Genomic DNA, 5888 nt, shown 5'->3' with positions numbered 1-5888 from the left:
GTCTACGTATTCGTATTACAAAATCAGATCTTTGCGTAGTTCTTTGCAATGTTTGTATTATTTTTTTATATATTTTTCTTCAACCTCTTATGTAGAAATTGAATGAAAAATTAATCAAACTTTAATTAATAATTTAAAGGAAAAATTTTTCCCATTAATCTGAACTTTGCCTCGTCCGCCCAAATTAATCCCAACTTTCGTTTATTATTTATCACTCCCAACTTTAGGGGGTATTAATTTCTATTGCACCCAATAGGTAATCTACCTGGTATTGCAGGTTACCTAGACACATGTCCACACGTTATAGGTCCAAACAAAATTAAAAAAAATTACAAAAAAATAACAAAAAAAAACTAAAACTAAAATACCAGTCACCCTCTCCCCACCGCCTAACTCACCGGAACCCTAACCCTAGCCTCCAAACTCGTCAAAAACCGGCCCACAAACCCTCTTAAACCACCAAAAACAGCCGGTCGTCTCTCCCACTTTAGCCGCGCAGCACCACGACAACCACTGGGTACCAGGCACGCACCACCACACAATTGCAGCACCACGACCACACATCTCACTTCCCCAGTTCCCCCGCCGTTTTCACACTCTTTACCGCCATTTTCTCCCCTTCCATGCCGGATTCCGCCTACCCATCCCTTTCCCCGTCGAATTCCACCCTTTTCCTTGTCGAATTCCGCCCCTTTTCCGTTCCCCGATTTCCTTTCCCCGGTTTTGGTGCGCGAGAGGAGAGACATGGGGGGGTTGTGGTTGTGGTCGTGGAGAGTGAAGGAGCATGGGAGGGTGGGTGGTGGCCGTGGCGCCGACACCAGGGCTGGAAAGGGGGTCTGGGCGGTGGTCGGTGCTCTAGGGGAAGGTGTTTGTGGTTGTGGGTGGATGGGGCAGGCTGTTGCTGCCGTGGGGAAGATTTTGGTTTTTTTTTAATCTTTAATTTTTTTTATTTTAACCAATCATTATGTGACACGTGTGCAACTAATCACAAGTCAGCAAAATTTACCTCTTCAACCGGTTTCAAGTCATTTGGGTGCAATAGAAATTAATACCCCCTAAAGTTGGGAGTGATAGATAATAAACGAAAGTTGGGATTAATTTAGGCGGACAAGGCAAAGTTAAGATTAATGGGAGCAATTTTTTCTAATTTAAATCAAAGCATAATTTTTATTTTTCGAGTATATGTTATTTTCGAGAAACGCCCTCTATTTTAGCGCAAGTAAAATCACAATTTTATTCTCGCGTAAAAATTCAGGGTTCGTAGCTTGACTTCAGGTGAAGCACACAACGTCTTAGGTTGCGCGAGCCTGTCGCACGCAACTGATTCGGTTGCACGTGACATCCGCGCGCAACTATGTTAGTTGCGCGCGACACCTATGCTAAGAGCGTTAAAATTTATTTTTTTCGTATTATTACCCTCCCAAGTGTGAAGAGTTTTTTCGTGATGTTCAAAAAAAATCTAAACACTTGAATGGTCTATGTTTTGTTTTTAAATTACCCCCCCAAGTGTCATGAACTTTATAGTGTTATTCGGTAAAGTGCGTAACACTTAGAATCTTTTAATTAAATGCTAAAAAAATGATTTATTTAATGATGAACGAGTTTATCCGGATTTCATATGTAATATTTTTTAAGTCGATCAATGTTTATTAGTTGGCGAATTTCATCACCTCCAATATCCATTAATCTGACAGCTCCTCCTGATAGAATTTCAATTACGCTATAGGGCCCTATCTAATTAGGTTTGAATTTCCCTCTTAGATCGGTTGGTGGACCCCTAACCTCTTTTAGTACAAAGTTACCTTCTTTGGTTTTTTGGGTCGTACCCTTTTGTTAAAATGTCACGCAATGCGTTGTTGGTAGACTTGTACATGATGCAAAGCTCTTAATCATCGTTCATCGAGGAATAACAGCTCTTCATACAACGCTCTAACCCATTCAGCTTCCGGTAGCTTACTTTTGAGTATGATGCGTAGGGATGGTATTTCTAGTTGAACTGCGTCCATTCCAAAAACTAAGGAGTATGGATTTACTCCTATTGATGTTCGTATGGACGTTCTATAACCCCATAAAGCGAAATGTAGTTCATTCGGCAAGTCTTTGTAATATTCAATCATTTTCTTAATGATGATTGTTATGTTTTTATTTGCCGATTCTACAGCTCCATTGTTTTGAGGTCTATATGGGGATGAATGATGGTGTTTTACTTTGTAACGAATTAAGAGGGTCTCGACTTCAGCTTTGAATTAAGATCCCTGATCACTAATTAGTTCGTGTGGAACTCCATATCTACAAAATATGTTTCTTTCGAGAAATTTTGCGACATATTTAGAAGTGATTGTAGACATCTACTTTTAGCCTCCTTTCCCAACAGGAAGTGCAATGACGATAAATAAAGCCATCTTCGTGTTGGATCAAAGTGAAGAATACTAATGGATAACTGGTTAAGCCACAAAACACAAAAGACTAGCCCAAATTAAAGAAAAGCCAAAACAAAGGTCCAATTAACTAAACTCGATCATAATTAGGCTTAAGCCCGTGCTTAAACCCTAATAATGATGGATTTAGGAGCGCCTAGGTTAAAACTTAGTGATGCCGCAGAAAAAGCCGCGCGCATCATACAAAGTCGCGCAAGGCTGCCGCGCGCAACTATTTCAGTTGCGCGCGACACCCAGCGTAACTTTCAGAGTTGCGCTGCGGAAGATTTGTAATTATTCGGAAATTATACAGAAAATATAAAATCGAATCTTACCATAAAGTCGCGCTCAAGACCAATAGTTGCGCTGCACATAGCAGCGCAACCCTATAACTTGCGCTGGGTTGCCGCACGCAACTTCATCTGTTGAGCGCGACACCTGCTGCGGCAGAAATCTCGAAACCCTAAACCTAATCATTCTCTATAAATACGAGCTTAAAACGAGGCTTCAACATATAGAAATTAACCTAAAAACTCTGGCGAAATAACTTGTGAACTTGTGCAACCTAGCCCTCTTGTCCTAAATACTCACCCTTTCGATACTTTGTTACTCAGTGGAGGTTCCCTAAAAAGAAGGTGTCCATAAGTGTTCTAAACGAAGATCTAGCAAAGAGAAGTGGTAAATTCCCGAGCACTTAGTTAAATCACCTTTATTTTTCTTGTTTAAAAGGACTTTAATTAATTAATTAGTGTTGTTTGATCACTTTTAAAATAATTAAGTAATCAATTCCACATAGTATCTTGCGTTAAATAAAGACTAGAATTCAATTAAATAATTGTTGGTTGATCACCTAAGCCAAGGCGAATCTTGTTTAATTATTGTTCTTTCACGAATATTATTAAATAAGAATAACGACTTTGCAATGTAATTCCTACGTTAATTAATGCTTGTAAATAAAATCAACTAACATAATTTTAGGTATCGCGTTGCATATATTGTTTAGTGATGAAATTGTGAAAATGCAAGAGCTAGTAGAGGCCGTACTAAGGCTAGGATGACGATTCCCCTCTAAAAGGAACGTTATCTTAGTACCCTCGCTCCCGAACTCATTTGTGGTTTATAGACTAATTTGGGCATGGGTAAACATATGATTTCTGCTAATTATTCCATGAACTCCACATGGAAGAAAGGCATGAACGAGGTTTATGAGTTTTTCCTAAAACTCATTGGCGACTCCTACTTGTTTCTTATAAAAAAAGTGTGACGATAGAATCAATTCTAATTCAAGTTCCCCCAAACAGTCAAGAATTCAAATCCTACTACACCTTAACAAGTGTAAGTCCTAGGCTTTTAAGTGGACAAGGGCATTTAAGGAGAGTACCCCTTACGATGGGATTACCCTCCTTACAGTGGCGACTTCGCTGAGGACTTAGAGGTTACATGATTAATTCGTAGTTATGGTCAAAGGTATCCAACACTAGGTTGCCTATGGGTTGTAACGAGAATTAACTTGGATAATATCTAGTTAGAGAGCGAGACTTGAACGCATAATATCTTCCTTTTGCACAAAAGTAAAGACCAAACAAGCAACATTGCATCATGAATAAGCATATCACACTTAAACCATTGGGGATTTGCTCATTGACTAGGGATCGCCAACACTAGGCGTCTATCCAAAAATCAATAAAATCATCCCACCCATATCATCAACAAAATATTGGGAGGGCGATGTCATGGGTAAACACGTTGAGTGATTGATTTATGCGTCGTTTCTTAAGGTATGGTACCTTTGGACATCCAAGCCTTTTTTGACCTTAGAATGGCATTGCGTGAATCTTGACTTATAACATGCTTATGTGATTATGTGACTATGTGCAACGTGTTAGGATAGTCTTCTTTTTCTTTTTTTTTTTAGTTTGGTCTAGGTTCCCAAATACAAAGTTGTCTCTTCGTGATTTAGCGTCATATTCAAAGGATAAAATAAAATAAAAAAAGAAAAAAAAAGGGTAAAATAAAAAAAATCGATTAAAAAAATGCTCGAATTAAAAAAAAATACTACGAGCAGGTGGCGCGCGCAACTTAAGAAGTTGCGCGACCTCTCCCAGCGCAAGTTATTTTGTTGCGCGCGATAGCCGCGCGCAACTGAGTAACTTGAGCGCGCCCACTGGACGAGTCAGTTTTGATTTCTCAAAAAATAAATTGACTCGTCCGAACAATATCTTAGTTGAAGAATTGTTAAGGGCGATGTTATCCGTTTGAGTATATTTTGCGTCTTTTTTTTCTTTTTTTTTTGCCTTTCAAAAGCAAGCGTGTCGATTTACTTATCCTTTCGTACTCCTTTAGGGCCAGTTTTCAAGCCTGGGAAAGAGGACCCCCGGGCACTCGCATTCTAAGTTTACCACCAAAGATCAAGCCCTTTCAAACTACTTTCATTTGACAACTAATCCTAGTCCAACAACAATAATGACAACCGTCGAAGAACTTCAACAAGAGATTCTTCGTATGAGAGAGGAAAAGGCTCAAGAGGCCAAGGAGACAAGAATTAAGAAGATGGAAAATGCTGAAAGAAAAAAGTTGAAGCGTTAGCCTTACAAGAAAAGATGGAGCAACTATCCATCAAAGAAATGTCGTGAAAGAAGCTAGTTCTTCATTCTACAATGGGGAACAAGTACTTTGACGCAGAAAAGTTTGCTCCTCCCCCAGGACTTGCTTTACCAGAAAAGTTCGTAGCTATGGACTTGTCAATATTTAAGGTGACCAATAATCCACAAAATCACTTAATGTGTTTTACTGGCACTATGGCACTAAAGGGAGTTGATCCTAAGCTTTATGCTTTGACTTTCCCTTTATCACTAGACCCAACCGCGAGAGAGTGGTACTATGGGCTAAATCAAAACTTTAAAACAACATGGGAAGATGTAGTTTCGGCTTTCATCACCCAATACGAGAGTAACGTAGAGTTTAAGTCAACTTTACGAGAACCCGATACGCTTAAGCAAGGCGACAATGAAGGTTTCCTTGCTTTCTATGGTAGATGGAGAGAAAAGGCGTCCCACCTTGCCCAAAGGCCTCCTGAACTCGAGTTAATACAAAAATTCATTGACAATTGTCACGAAAAGTACAACAAACATCTACGTTACCTTGGTCTAGATACTTTTCAAAAGGTTTATACTATGGCTACTAGGATTGAAGATCAGATGATCTTGCTAAGGAAAAAGCAAACAAACCTCATTATCATCATCAACCTAAGAATAACTACAAGAAGGGGAATGATAATGCATCATCCTTTATTGACGTATTTGCGACTTCCACGCAATACAATAACATGAATCGATATGATGATCCTAGGAAAAGATGGAAAAAATAGAGAAAATTTACTCCATTTCTTGTAAGCTATAAAGAATTTCTAGAAAAACTAAATGAAAAGGCTTACATGCCCCAACATGGCCAACACCACCCACTCCACTAGAA

Source organism: Chenopodium quinoa, unplaced genomic scaffold, assembly GCF_001683475.1.
Source record: "Chenopodium quinoa cultivar QQ74 unplaced genomic scaffold, ASM168347v1, whole genome shotgun sequence".
Classification (NCBI taxonomy): domain Eukaryota; kingdom Viridiplantae; phylum Streptophyta; class Magnoliopsida; order Caryophyllales; family Amaranthaceae; genus Chenopodium; species Chenopodium quinoa.
The sequence above is the reverse complement of the archived record's forward strand: the minus strand, read 5'-3'. Positions refer to the sequence as shown.